General features: G+C 45.7%; 1 protein-coding gene and 1 long non-coding RNA gene across 7 annotated transcripts in view; one reads left to right on the forward strand and one right to left on the reverse strand.

Moving 5' to 3' along the window:
* CLYBL (citramalyl-CoA lyase) overlaps window positions 1-14,660 on the reverse strand; it is a 305,257-nt gene that overhangs the window by 288,932 nt on the left and 1,665 nt on the right. The gene's annotated exons all lie outside the window — the stretch shown is intronic.
* Window positions 7,252-14,660, forward strand: part of LOC108521890 (uncharacterized) — a 21,856-nt gene continuing 14,447 nt past the window's right edge. The window contains exons 1-2 of the long non-coding RNA XR_001883307.1: window positions 7,252-8,573; window positions 8,710-8,770. This is a non-coding gene — a long non-coding RNA (uncharacterized LOC108521890). The remainder of the gene's footprint in view (window positions 8,574-8,709; window positions 8,771-14,660) is intronic.

Consider the following 14,660-nt stretch of genomic DNA (forward strand, 5'->3'; position numbering starts at 1 on the left):
GTATTTTTAGTAGAGACGGGGTTTCACCGTGTTTGCCAGGATGGTCTCGATCTCCTGACCTCGTGATCCACCCGTCTCGGCCTCCCAAAGTGCTGGGATTACAGGCTTGAGCCACCGCGCCCGGACGTTGGGTCATATTCAAAGCCATCCCAGGTCACATGTGGCCCACAGGCTGCAGGGACAAGCTTAATTTAAGCCATGATGTTTGCAATAATCTGTTACAACAGCAATAGGAAACTAATACAATGAAAAAGAGTTGGCACCTGAAGGGGAAAATCAACGGGCCTGGCAACAGATGGGGTGTGGGTGGGAGAGGAGAGGAGGCATCAAAGACAACTGGGAGTTCTGCATCTCGATCACCTTAACACAGGGAAGGGTGGCAAAAGTCAGCAGACAGGTTAGAGCTCTCGGAGGTGAGACAGATGGCTGGCTGAGGTGTCCAGGGAAGGAAGGCTTCCAGGAGGAAGTGGCGCTGATGACTCAAGAGTGTGGGGCATGGTGAGTGGCGCATGTGGGCCACAGGTAAGCGGCCTGAGGGAAATGGAAAGATAGGAGGATGGGTGAGGAGGTTGTGTACATGCCACGCTAAGGGGCCTTGACTTTATGCGGCAGGTAATCGGAGATCATTGGGAAATTTATGCTGTCCAAGGGGGTGGGCACCATGATCAGAGTACAGCGTTAGGAAGCTTAAAAAGTGTATTTATGTGTTAAGAGGTGGGGAGAAGAGGTTTAACGGTAAGGATTCTCCCAATCCCCTGGTGCAGGCATGTCACCAATTACCTGGTAAATCCCTGACATTTTGCGGGACAACTAGACACTGATGATTCAAATGCACAGCTTGAACCTTTGTCCAGAGGACATGAGGGGTGACAGAGACACTCCAAGCCTCTCCTATACCCATATTCTCTTCCTCGTAGAGGAGAAATTCTCTTCCCTGGCTGACTCCTTTGCAGTTAAGGTGTCTGCAGAAGACATTTCCTCATTCCCTTCCTTCCCCTCCTTCCCTTCCTTCCCTTCCTTCCCTTCCTTCCCTTCCTTCCCTTCCCTTCCTTCCCTTCCTTCCTTCCTTCCTGAGATGGAGTCTCGCTGTCACCCAGGCTGGAGTGCAATGGTAGGATCTCAGTCACTGCAACCTCTGCTTCCGGGTTCAAGCGATTCTCCTGCCTCAGCCTCCTGAGTAGCTGGGATTAGAGGCACATGACCACCACGCTCGGCTAATTTTTGTATTTTTAGTAGAGATGGGGTTTCACCATGTTGTGCCAGGTTGGTCTCGAACTCCTGACCTCGTGATCCGCCCGTCTCGGCCTCCTAAAGTGCTTAGAGGCATGAGCCACTACGCCCAGTGAAGGCATTTCTTAAAAGGTGCAGCACTTGGGAAGGGCTACACATCTGACATGAGCACTGCTTGTTTTCTTGGGCTCACTGGTCATCCCCGGTGGGCTGCCGGCTGATGGGCCCTAGAACAGGCAGACCCCACGAGAGTGCTGTGGTCCAGGCTCTGGGCATTTACAAGCCAGCTTGAGGGTACCAAATGAGCAGGGAACCCAAATGGAGCAGGAAAAAACTGAAAGAGGTGAGATGTAGGCAGAAATCAGGTACCCACTTCTGAGTCAAAATCAGACTAAAATTTAGGATATCTACCTTCTCTTACTCCGGAGTTCTTTTAGGTTCTGCACCTCAATACACCTGAATTATTTTAGAATCCTAACCCCTTGGCGCTGTGCTGTATCCATCATAAGTCACCGGAACAAAGTGCCTGGTAGCACTCGCTGCTACAGGGAGAGACACGATGAGGGCGCCGCCCCTTCTGAGGACCTAAAGGGTCAACAACATACGACCAAAAAAATCTTCCTTAATGGCAGGAGCAGGCGGTAAAACCTATTGAGTGCAGGCTGTACCCATAAGTTTGGGGGAGGCAGAGCTTTTATCTTCAATCTCTGGTCAAATTGAGCTCAAATGGACCAAAATAACTTATGAGCTCAAAAAGCTATATATTTTATATTTCTGAATTCCCCAAGGTCGTCTTACTTGAGGGCAACAATTCCTTTCTAGACTGTGGAATGTCAACTGGCAGGAAGAAACTTGTCCATCCTCCTTTTGATGGGTGAGAAAAATAAGGCACAATCTAGACAAGGGCCAACTGCAGGTCAGCATTGGACTTGAACCCCAGAGTATCTATCCAGGAGCTTCCTGCCTCTAGCAGAGAGTTAGTAACTTGATTTTAAACTTGCTTTTGACAATTGCAAGAAAAACTTAAAGAGCACCTGAGAATATTACAACAATTCTGATTTTTAGGAGCTAGACTAAGTTTCTACCTTAATATGAACTAAAATATTTTCCTAAAAGTAGAAACCACCTGTCTCAGTCTGTTTATGCTGCTATTTTAAAAAGTATCACATACTGGGCTAATTTATAAACAACAGAAACTTGCTTCCCACAGTTCTGGAGACTGGGGAATCCAAGATCAAGGTGCCAGCCTTGGTGTCTACGGAGGGTTGCTCTCTGCTTCCAATATGGCGCCCTGTTGCTGTGTCCTCACATGGCGGAGGGCGGAAAGGCAAGACTGGAAAACTCTCTCTGAAGCCTCTTTCCAATGGTACTAACCCATTCATGAGGCCCAGCCCTCATGACTTAACCACTTCCTACAAGGCCCCACTTCTTAATACCACCGCAATGGGAATTAAGTTTCAACATGAAGTTTGGAGGGGATACCACATTCAGACCATAGTACTACCCAGGAGTGACCTGTGACTGGCTAGTATAATTCAAAGAAACTTAAACATCACATTTCTGTGCTCCACATAGAACATGCACTAACAATAGCCAAAAGGTGGCAGTGACCCAAATGTCCATCAACAGATGGATGGATAAATAAAATAGGGAATATGCACACAACAGATTATTCAGCCTTAAAAATGAATGAAAATCAGATACCTGCTATAACATGGATGCACCTTGGAAGATATTATGCTGAGTGAAATAAGCCAAACACAAAAGGATAAATATGTGATTCTATGTATGTGAAGTAACTAGAGTAGTCAAATTCACAGTGAAAATAATGAGAATGGTGGTTACCAGGGGCTGGGTGAGGGGGAAGGGAACAGGGAGTTAGTGTTTAATGTGCACAGGGTTTCAGTTTGGGAAGATAAAAAAGTTCTGAAGATGGGTGGTGGTGATGGCTGTGCAACAGTGTGAATGTACTTAATGCCACTAAACTGTACACTTAAAGATGGTTAAAACGGGCCGGGTATGGTGGCTCACGCCTGTAATCCCAGCACTTTGGGAGGCCGAGACGAGTAGATCACCTGAGGTCAGGAGCTCGAGACCAGCCTGGCCAACACGGTGAAACCCTGTCTCTACTAAAACTACAACAAATTAGCCGGGTGTGGTGGCGGGCACCTGTAATCTCAGCTAGTCGGGAGGCTGAGGCAGGAGAATTGCTTGAACCCAGGAGGCAGAGGTTGCAGTGAGCCGAGATTGCACCACTGCACTGCAGCCTGGGAGACAGAGCAAGACTCCATCTCAAAAAAAAAAAAAGTTAAACTGGTAATTTTCTTATACATAATTTACCATAATAAAGAAAAAAAAATCCACTAAATCTTTAGAAACACTCAAAATATTTCATTTCCTAAATCTCTTCTTTTTTCCTTCTGAAAATTTGTATCAGGCACTGCCAAGGATTGTTTTAGGTTCTGGATATATAACAGCAATGGAATAAACCAAGTCCCTGCTCTCATGAATATCTGGGGGCTGGGGTAGGGTACAGGCAGACAATAAACAAATAAGCATGTGATATGTCTGGTGGAAATGGGGCAATAGGAAAAAATGAAAACAGCAGCAAGGGGACAGGGGGTAGTGCAGAGGCTGGTAAGGGGGTGGAGACTATGTTGTACAGGGTGGTCAAGGAAGACCTCTCTGATCTGTGACATCTGAGCTAAGACACAAAGGGACAGTGCTTCAGGCTGACAACACAGCCCAGAAGAGGAGGCCGGTGAGGCTGCAACAGGCTAGGGAGAGAGGAGGTCATACAGAGGGCTGGAGCGCAGAGCTACCTCTTCAGTTTCTCATAAACTTTTAAAGGGACCGTTTATAGGTCAGTATAGAAATATTTCCTCTACCATCCATGTGTCTTTCATTTGCCTTAAAATGAACAGAAAAAACAACTCTTACATCTTCTGAAAGAGGCATTTGTGAGGGCCGCCTGCAGACTGCAGAGACTGCATGCATCTCCCATTGCTAGAGCACCCTCCAGTGCCTCACTACGAAAACAGCACTTGGCATGAGGTTTTCTGTTTGTTGTTTTCATTTCCTAAACTTTTATTTTTGGCCACAGAATGTGGGCATATCAACCTTCTCACAAAGAATACTGTGAGACTGAGTAAGAAGACAAGTCAAGTGTATGCTTTCAAACAAGCCTGCACTACTTCCAAAGTGGTATAAAATATATGTGTGCAATGATGTTTTTAATGACCATACAAACTTTCAAAAGCTCCACAGAGAGGCCCTTATTAGGAAAAAAAAGTGCCAAATTTTAGCAATGTAGAACTGTGAGTTAAACAGTGAACACAGTCTTCCACTAAACTAAGACCCTCATTTTACTGGGGGCGGCGGGCAACGGGACAATGAAGTAGCAAGTATTGTCTTTTACACTTTTCAATATCTGGGGTTCTGAATATCAATACTGAAAAGTGTCCTGCAAATACAGATACCAGGGTCATTCTTCCTTCTCATTTAGACACAGTGAGGAGAAACAGTTAAGACAGACTTGCCCACCCAAGTACTCTCTTAAAATAGAATCCTCACTTTCTAAGGAAACTTTCATTCCCTTGTTATTATTATTATTATTACTATTGACACAGAGTCTCGCTCTGTCACCCAGGCTGGAGTGTAGTGGTGTGATCTTGGCTCACTGCAACCTCTGCCTCCTGGGTTCAAGCAATTCTCCTGCCTCAGCCTCCTGAGTAGCTGGGACTACAGGCACGCACAACCACACCATGCTAATTTTTGTAATTTTAGTAGAGATGGGGTTTCACCATGCTGGCCAGGCTGGTCTTGAACTTCTGACCTCAAGTGATCTGTCCACCTCGGTCTCTCAAAGTGCTGGAATTACAGGTGTGAGCCACCAATGCCCAGGCCATTCCTTTATTATTAAATAGAGCACTTCTGCCAATCTCAAAGACCTAACTAAGAGAAAGATGTTAACATGTGGTGTAGTTCAAAAGAGGTTCATGGCCATGTACAGAAACACCCACGGGCGGGTCCAGTGTGACAGCCAAGGCTGTGGTAGCCAACAGGCCTTTTTAGGTCTGGTGCTGCCAGTCAGGTGACCTGCGTGACAGTCTCTGCCTACTTCAGTGTTCATGGGTCTCCTAATGCAAGGCAATGGGACAGATGAACCTCCAAGAGGCATACACCATCCAGGGATATATCGACACACCCTTGTGGAGGGTGATTTGTCAGCAAGCATCAAAAGGCTTCAAATGTCTGTACTCAGCAAGTTCACATATAGAAATTTACCTCCAAATACTTAAGTAAGGGTATCCACAGAGATTTGGGGATAGGAACATTTTTCTCTGCATTTCCCAAGAAAACCTGGAACCAGACTTAATGAACAACTGTGGTTATACACATACAAATATATATGTGCTAGAGTCATGTGGAACAATAGTGAACATCATCACTGCTCCTAGATTAGGTTAACATCCTTAAATGTAAACAAAATATAAAAACAGCTGGGTGTGGTACCACATGCCTACAGTCCCAGCTACTAGACAGACTGAGGAAGGGCTACTGGTGCCCAGGATGTCAAGGCTGCAGTGAGCTGCAGTAACACCTGCAAATAGCCACTGCATTCCAGTCTGGGCAACATAGCTGCACCAGTCTTTAAAAAAAAAAAAAAAAAGCCGGCGCGGTGGCTCACACCTATAATCCCAGCACTTTGGGAGACTGAGGCAGGCAGATCACGAGGTCAGGAGTTCAAGACCAACCTGACCAACATGGTGAAACCCCATCTCTACTAAAATAAGAAAATTTAAAATTAGCCATGCCTGGTGGTGTCTGCCTGTAATTCCAGCTACTCAGGAGGCTGAGGCAGGAGGAGCACTTGAACCCAGGAGGCAGAGGTTGCAGTGAGCTGAAACTGTGCCACTGCACTCCAGCCTGAGCGACACAGCGAGACTCCGTTTCAAAATAAACAACAACAAAAAATCAGAGCAGCGAAATTAACAGCTATTCTAAACCTGGTTTATGGTGGAGAGGATGGGGTGAGGAAGGAAGGAAAGAAGGAGGGAATGAATCTCAAGTCTGCATCATTCAGGTGCTATTTAACTGATAAGCTCTAACACATTCAAGTAGCAACATGAAATAAATTAAACCTGTTTGAATTACAGTGGATTTAAATTCATACCCAAGTGACCTATATGAAAACACAAATATTATTTCCTTGATATCTTCTTTATTGTCTAATAAAATTCTAAACCTCACAGGATCATGAGCAATGTGTGGAATTAATGAGCAATGTGTAACAGCAGAACACAGCTCCAGCTGCACTCAGGGTAGGAAAAAATGTTGTTTTTATAATTAACAACTTTTTATATGTTAAAAAAGTTAATTAAACCTACTAAAAGCTCCTCCCCAAGGAGCCCAGCCTGCTTTTCCCAGCCTTCTTAGAAACCTGCATTCCTAAAATTTCAGCCACCAGCACCTACGGGCTTCCTCACAGGGAGTCACGCATAAAATGGCAACTCCTACAGAGTGGCCACCACCACATTTAGTAGGAAACTGTGTGACCGAAGGCTGTTTTCAGAAAGTGTATCAGTCAGACCGTGGCTGTTCCGAAGCTATTACTGGAGACTGCTGAGGCTAAGTGGTATCAGCTGCCCTGAGGGCACTCCCTATGGATATGGGTCATGTCTTGGGACAGGCTCACCCAGCCATGTCTGTGTCCTCACCTTTGAGGCTTCAGGTGTGCCTCCTGAGAACATGCCACCTACAGATATCCTGTTATTAGCAACTGACTACCATGAAGTATTTCTAGACGAATGAAGCACTCGTGTCACGCAAACATTCTGCAGAATTCAGGCACTAAGGAGAGGTCCTTGCAAGGACAGAGTCTTCACAGCAGCCACAGTTACTCAGTCCAGTCGGGTCAAGCATGTGGCATGAAACTGTCCTCAACTTCCCTCTGGATCCATGGGACAGAGAGAGGCAGGGAGGGATCTCTGCAGTAAAGAGTTGATCTTCAGGTCCCAGTCTCCCCCTGACTCCTTGGCCTCTCCCACAGAAAGCATGTGGGTGACCCAGTTTCTTCTAGATGGCTCTGGTTCACGGTAAAATTCTACCACAGGATAACAGTATGTAGGAGCATGAGCCCCACACAGCTGCAACAGAGCCAGAGGCCAAGGTGAAGCCGTTCAGTAGGCACGGCACAGCTGAACTGTTGGCAGAGACCTCCCTCGCAGCTACACCTGCCCTGGCAGGTGCAGCTCCCAATTCGGGACCAGCCACCACAGCCAGTTCTTGCTCACCAGTTTGGCTGTTGCCCACTGGATTTTGCTCAGGGAAATCTGATTTCCCACCAATTCCACTGTCCAGCCCAGGCATGTCCCTACCCCTAGACTACTCCCGGTCTGCACACTGTGCATACAACCGCCTTCCTGGTGTTCCCTGCTCCCTCAGGGTCTGCTTTTTCTCTTCAGCCCCACTCTCAGCAGCGGCTGTTCTTTCTCCATTAAAGCATTCTGAACACTCTCTCTCCATTCTAGAATGGAGGCCATTCCAGAAGACTGTTGCTCCAGTTCTTGAACCTGAGGTCTACCATCTTCGACCACTGGTCTTTTTATTCTTTCTGTCAATTCCTTTTCTTCTGAGCTCTGTATCCTGCCCTGTACTCATCCCCTCCAACTCCATCCTCCTCCCTGTTCCTAATAAGTACCAGTCTTCATCCACAGCCCTTTACTTCTCCACCTCTGTGGTGAATGGCCACCCTGGTTTGCTGGGACCTAAGGGGTTTCTGGGAACATAGGACATTCCATGCTAAAACCAGGACAGTCCCAGGTGACTGACAGGATTGGTCTCTTTACCTCCCAGGACCATTTAAAATGACTTTCTGCCTCACAATCCAAAATATCATTTTTGTTTACACATCCCCTTTCTCACCATGCATTTGGGCAACTGAAGTCAACTTCTAATGATACCAATAAACATTTAAAAATATCTAACACTTCACATTGGCCTTTTAATGCCAGTTCAAGTAGCAAAGAACACACATTCATCCTGACTCTGAGTTAGTTCTTTGCAATGTGATTATTTTTCCATTTCTCAGTCATGTTTACCCTGTCTCCTTTTCAGTGAGGATTCTCCCCTTTCTCGCTCACTGCTTCCATTCTTCTCTGCCTTTCTCTCCCCATCGCTCCCTCTTCTCCCACCTCCGTCCTCCCTTTGGGTCCCTTCCCTCCCTTTTTCCTTTAGTGGCCTCACAGCAGTACAGAGGGACAATAGTGGTTGTCACGGTAACCTCAGGAGGCTTCAAAGATGAAGCCAATCCTACAAAAGGCCTGTTGGGACCCTGACAGGTAACCCCATCCAGGCCCCTCAGCCACTTTCCATGCCCCCCGTTTCCTCACACACTGTCCCCTTCCTGTTGACCCAGAGTCTCAGGTACTTAGCTTGCAGTTGTCGCCTCTCTAAACTGCCTTCATTTTTTATCAGATTCCTCTCCACCATGGCACTGAAGAATGTGAAGTCCCTTCCTGTTGACCCAGAGTCTCAGGTACTTAGCTTGCAGTTGTCGCCTCTCTAAACTGCCTTCATTTTTTATCAGATTCCTCTCCACCATGGCACTGAAGAATGTGAAGTCCCTTCCTGGCGCATTCCTTGGCTGCTGCCACTGAACACACACAGCCAAGGAGCCCTTTTTCTTTTGGAGTCTTACTACTGAATACTTTAGAAAACAGAGTATCAACATAAGACATTAAAAGAGATGACAGGTACCAGAAATCTTGCAAAATCTGCTAGAGGGAATTAAAACAATCCTTAGAGGAAATTTTATTATTATTATTATTATTACTACTATTTTTAATAGAGCCTTGCTCTGTCACCCGGGCTGGACTGCAGCAGTATGATCACAGCTCACTGGAACCCCAAATCCCCAGACTCAAGGAATCCTCCCACCTCAGTATCCCTAGTGGCTAGGATCACAGGCACAAGCCACCACATCCAGCTAATTTTTAAAACATTTTTGGCCGGGTGCGGTGGCTCGAGCCTGTAATCCCAGCACTTTGGGAGGCCGAGGTGGGCGGATCACGAGGTCAGGAGATCGAGACCATCCTGGCTAACACGGTGAAGCCCCGTCTCCACTAAAAATACAAAAAACTAGCCGGGCAAGGTGGTGGGCACCTGTAGTCCCAGCTACTCGGGAGGCTGAGACAGGAGAATGGCGTAAACCCGGGAGGCGGAGCTTGCAGGGAGCTGAGATCCGGCCACTGCACTCCAGCCTGGGCGATAGAGCAAGACTCCGTCTCAAAAAAAAAAAAAATTTGTAGAGACAGCATCTCACTATATTGCCCAAGCTGGACTTGAACTCCTGGCCACAAGTGATCCTTCTACCTCAGCTCCCAAAGTGCTGGGATTGTAGACATGAGCCACCAAGCATGGCTGAAAAGTAATTACTGAGTGCTTATATTTAGAAAGTAGACCCCGGATGGGTGCAGTGGTTCACATCTGCAATCCCAGCACTTTCGGAGGCCGAGGTAGGTGGACTGCTTGAATCCAGGAGTTTGAGACCCGCCTGGGCAACGTGGGGAAACCTCATCTCTCCAAAAATACAAAAATGAGCCAGACATGGTAGCTAATGCCTGTAGTCTCAGCTACTTGGGAGGCTGAGGCAGGAGGATTGTTTGAGCCTAGAATGTGGAGGTTGCAGTGAGCCAAGATTGCATCATTGCACTCCAGCCTGGGTGACACAGCGAGACCTTGTCTCAAAAAAAAAGTAGAAAGGTCTAAAATTAATAATTTAAATTTCCACCTTAAAAAACTAAAGGGCAAATTAAACCCAAAGTAAGCTGAAGGTAGGAAATAATAAAGATGAGACTGAAATCAATGAAACAGAAAACAGAAAAAAAAAAAAAAAAAATAGAGAAAAATCGATAAAATCAAAAGATAGTTCTTTAAGAAAAGCAATACAACTCGAGCCAGACTGATGAAATAAAACAGAGAAAAAAGAATTACAAATATCAGGGATGAAAGAGGACACATCACTACAGATGACACAAACAATAAGGAGATGACAGACTAGAGGCAGGGGTAAGAATTAATTGCAAATGGACTCAAGAGAATTTGGGGGGGGTGATAGAAATTTGGATGGGGGCCTAAAACTGGATTGTAGTGATGGGTGTATAAACTTACTAGAAATTACTTAATCATACACTCACAAAGGGTGAATTGTGTGGTATATACCTTTGTAGGGCTGTAAGAAAAAGGATAAGGACTCAGCATGAACAACTCTAGGCATGTGAATGTGACAACTTAGATGAAATGTACATAGTCCTTCAAAGATACAACTACCAAAGCTTACTCAAGAAGAACTAGATAATCTGAATAGCAATATGTCTATTAAAGAAACTAAATTTGTAGTTTAACACTTTTTCCACAAAGAAAACTGCAGGTGCAAACATATAGAGGCAAAATCTTACCAAATTTACACAAATGATCCAGGAAATAGAGGCGGGAACTCTCCAACACATCCTGGGACCGTCACCATCCTAACACCAAACCCAGACCAAGGCAATATCAGAAAACTATAGGCTAATATTCCTTATGAACATAGATACAAATAATGTTAACAAAATTTTAGCACATGCAATCCAAACAATACATCATGATCACTGGAGTTTATTCCAGGAATGCAATGGTCAGCTTAACGTTTAAAAAGTCAATCACTGTAATTCACCAAATTAACACACTGAAGAAGAAAAGCCTTATGATCAACACAACAGATACAAAAAAAAATTTATAAATTCAAATCCATTCTTGATCAAAACTCCATGCAGGCTGACTTCAGGGAAAACTACAGAAAAAGGACCTCTGAAAATCCCATCCTCCATAAAATCAATGAGAATATTGGCAAAAATGGTCAGAATCAACTTTTGCAGAATTCTAGAAATTAAAGACTTGCAGCAATACAGGGATCATTTATTCAAGAAAAATGGATGAATCTCAGGAAGAACGGCAATTGTCGTGGCAGTTTAGTTTACACTATCCGTTTTCCCCAGCTCTATGGTAGACTTAAAATCAACAGCCCCATCACAGCGAAAACCAGCAGCATGGCAGCCACTAGACGGGGGAAAGCCCCATTTCTGGAAAATGTCACTATTTGACCTGTCTTGTGATTCCTTGACAGACCCTACTTGCAAAACTGTTTTTATTTGACCTGACTCAGAGCTTGCACAGTGGGAACAGTATTTTCCCAGGGCATTTGTCCAAACAATCAGAAGTACTTATTTAACATCACAGCTACTTGAGATGGAAGATAACAGGGCAAACAACCAGCTAACCAAAACACTTAAAAGGTAAAAATGGAGAACACGATACCCATATAGAACTCTAAAAAGTTGTGACACGTTCCTGAGACTCTAGGAGGCCACACACATGTGCAAGGCTGGATACCTGCTAAGGAAAGACCTTAAGAGATCATGTCTAGCTAACCTTCAGTCTCTGTGTAAGAAGGAAGTGGAAGAAGCAGGGGCAGAGTAGCAAACTGTGGCTGAATGTTGAAGACATATCCTGACACACACAGAGTCCCTCAGCAAAGACTAGGAGACTTACTGCTTCCAGGAATTTAAGGGAATCTTTGTCTAATTGTTAGACTACTAAGCTAACCAAGCGGAGACCTCAGTGGTCACACATGACAAAGAACACAATGCAGAATTCGTTTATTAAAGTCACTGAGCAAACAACAACCAAAAACCATGGGAAAAGGGAGAAATCTGATTTCCAGAGTTGCCCCATTATATGACTTAAAATGTCCAGTTTTCAACAGAAATATACAAGACATGCAAGGAAACAAGCAAGTACGACTCACACGCAGAGGAAAAAAGTAGCCAGTACAAACTGTTCCTGAGGAAGTCCAGATACTGGACTTCCTAGTTAAATCATCTATCTAAAGTATGTTCAGAAAACTAAAGGAAACTATGCATAAAGAACTGAAGGAGGCCAGGTGCAGTCGTTCATGCCTAGAATCCCACTGCTTTGGAGGCCAAGGCAAGAGAATCATTTGAACCCAGGAGTTCAAGACCACCCTGGGCAACAATGCAAGACTCTGTCTCTTCAAAAAATTTAAAAATTAGCTGGGCATAGTGGTGTGTGCCTGTAGTCCCAGCTACTGGGGAGGCTGAGGCAGGAGGATCACTTGAGCCCAGGAGCTGCAGGCTGCAGTGAGCTATGATCGCACCACTGTACTCCAGCCTGGAGACTCTGTCTCTAAGAGAAAGAAACAAAAGAGAACTAAAGGAAGGTATGAGAATGATGTTTCAGTACACAGAGAATATCAATGAAGAGATAGAAAGTACAGAAAAGAGCCAGGCACGGTGGCTCATGCCTGTAATCCCAATACTATGAGTGACAGAGGCAGGCAGATTGCTTGAGCCCAATTCGAGACCACCCTGAGCAACATGGTGAAAACCTGTCTCTACAAAAAAAATAAACAGTTAGCCAGGTGCAGGGGCGCACACCTGTAGTCCCAGCTATGTGGGAGGCTGAGGTGGGAGGACGGCTTAAGCCCAGGAGGCAGACGTTGTAGTGAGCCAAGATAGCACCACTGCACTCTAGCCTTGGTGACAGAATGAGACTCAGTCTCCAAAAAGAAAGAAGTTCTGGATTAAAATGAAAATGATTTGAGCTGGACAAGGGAGGAATCAGCAAACCTAAAGACAGGTTGGCCGGGCGCAGTGGCTCACACCTGTAATCCCAGCACTTTGGGAGGCCAAGGCAGTTGGATCACGAGGTCAGAAGATCAAGACCATCCTGGCCAACATGGTGAAACCCCATCTCTACTAAAAATACAAAAATTGCTGGGCGTGGTGGCACGTGCCTGTAACCCCAGCTACTCGGGAGGCTGGAGCAGGAGAATCGCTTGAACCAGGGAGTCAGAGGTTGCAGTGAGCCAAGATGGCACCACTAAACTCCAGCCTGGTGACAGACCGAGACTCCATCTCAAAAAAAAAAAAAAAAAAAAGGAAGACAGGTCAATTGATATATATTGTCCAGCCTGAGGAACTGAAAGAAAACTGAACAGTCTCAAAGACCTATGGGGTTCCATCAACTATACCAACATACATGCAATGGGAGCCTCAGAAAGAGAAGAGAGGGATGAGAGAGCAGACTTTTTTGAGAGAACAATAGCCAAAAACTTCCCAAATTTGATGTATACACATCCAAGAAACGCAACAAACGCCCAAGAGGATAAACTCAAACAGATTCACACACATCACAATAAAACCACTAAAAGACCAAGACAAAGAGAAAATCTTGCAAGTAAAAAAAAAAAAAAAAAAAAGAAAGGGAGAGAGAGAGATTCATCACTTACATAGAACCCTAATAAGATTAACGTCTGAATTCTCATTAGAATACTGGAGGCAAGAAGACAGTGAGATAATACACTTTAAAATGCTGAAAGGAAAAAAAAAATGCCAATCAAGAATCTCATATCCAGCGGGTAGACATGTCGAGAACGGAGCCAGTGTGCTAAGGCGGGTGAAGAGCACTGTGAATTAACCCCCAGTGCTGGCGTGGGGACTGTGCTTGCTCACCGGACCCGCTACTGAACAGTCCGCAGAGGCTGGCCCCCTCAAAAGGAGCCAGAAAAGGACCCTTCTGGACCAGCCTGGATACACTGCCTGAGCTGCTCCTCTGGGGCCAGAGGTGACTCCCACAGCCAGGGCCCTGTGCCAGGGGCAGTGGAGGAAATGGGAAAGTGGGATGCATACGATTAGGTGGGTCCTCCCATAGGTGGGTGACTGAAGAGGCACAATGCAAGAAGACGTAAGAAGTTCAGACCTGGACAGGCATGGTGGCTCACGCCTGTAATCCCAACACTCTGGGAGGCCGAGGCGGGCGGATCACCTGAGGTCAGGAGCTCAAGACCAGCCTGGCCAACATGGTGAAACCTCGTCTCTACTAAAAATACAAAAATTAGCCAGGCGTGGTGGCGGACGCCCTGTAATCCCAGCTACTCCGGAGGCTGCAGCAAGAGAATCACTTGAATCCGGGAGGCGGAGGTTGCAGTCAGCTGAGATGGCACCATCGCACTCCAGCCCGGGTGACAAAAGCTAAAAAAAGAAGAACTTCCAGACCACCAGGCTGGCTGTAGTGGCTCACGCCTGTAATCCCAGCCTTTGGAAGGCTGAGCAGGGTGGATCCTTTGAGGTCAGGAGTTCGAGAATGGCCTAGTCACCATGGCCCCTGTCTCTACTAAAAATACAAAAATTAGCCAGGGTGGTGGTGCACACCTGTAATCCCAGCCACTCGGGAGGCTGAGGCATGAGAATCGTGGAGGTGGAGGTTGCAGTAAGTCGAGATTGCACCACTGCACTATAGCCTAGGTGACAGAGTGAGACTCTGTCTCAAAAAATAAAATAAAATGAAAGAAAGAAAGGAAGAAGGAA

Source organism: Rhinopithecus bieti, unplaced genomic scaffold, assembly GCF_001698545.2.
Source record: "Rhinopithecus bieti isolate Rb0 unplaced genomic scaffold, ASM169854v2 scaffold_2254, whole genome shotgun sequence".
Taxonomy (NCBI): Eukaryota; Metazoa; Chordata; class Mammalia; order Primates; family Cercopithecidae; genus Rhinopithecus; species Rhinopithecus bieti.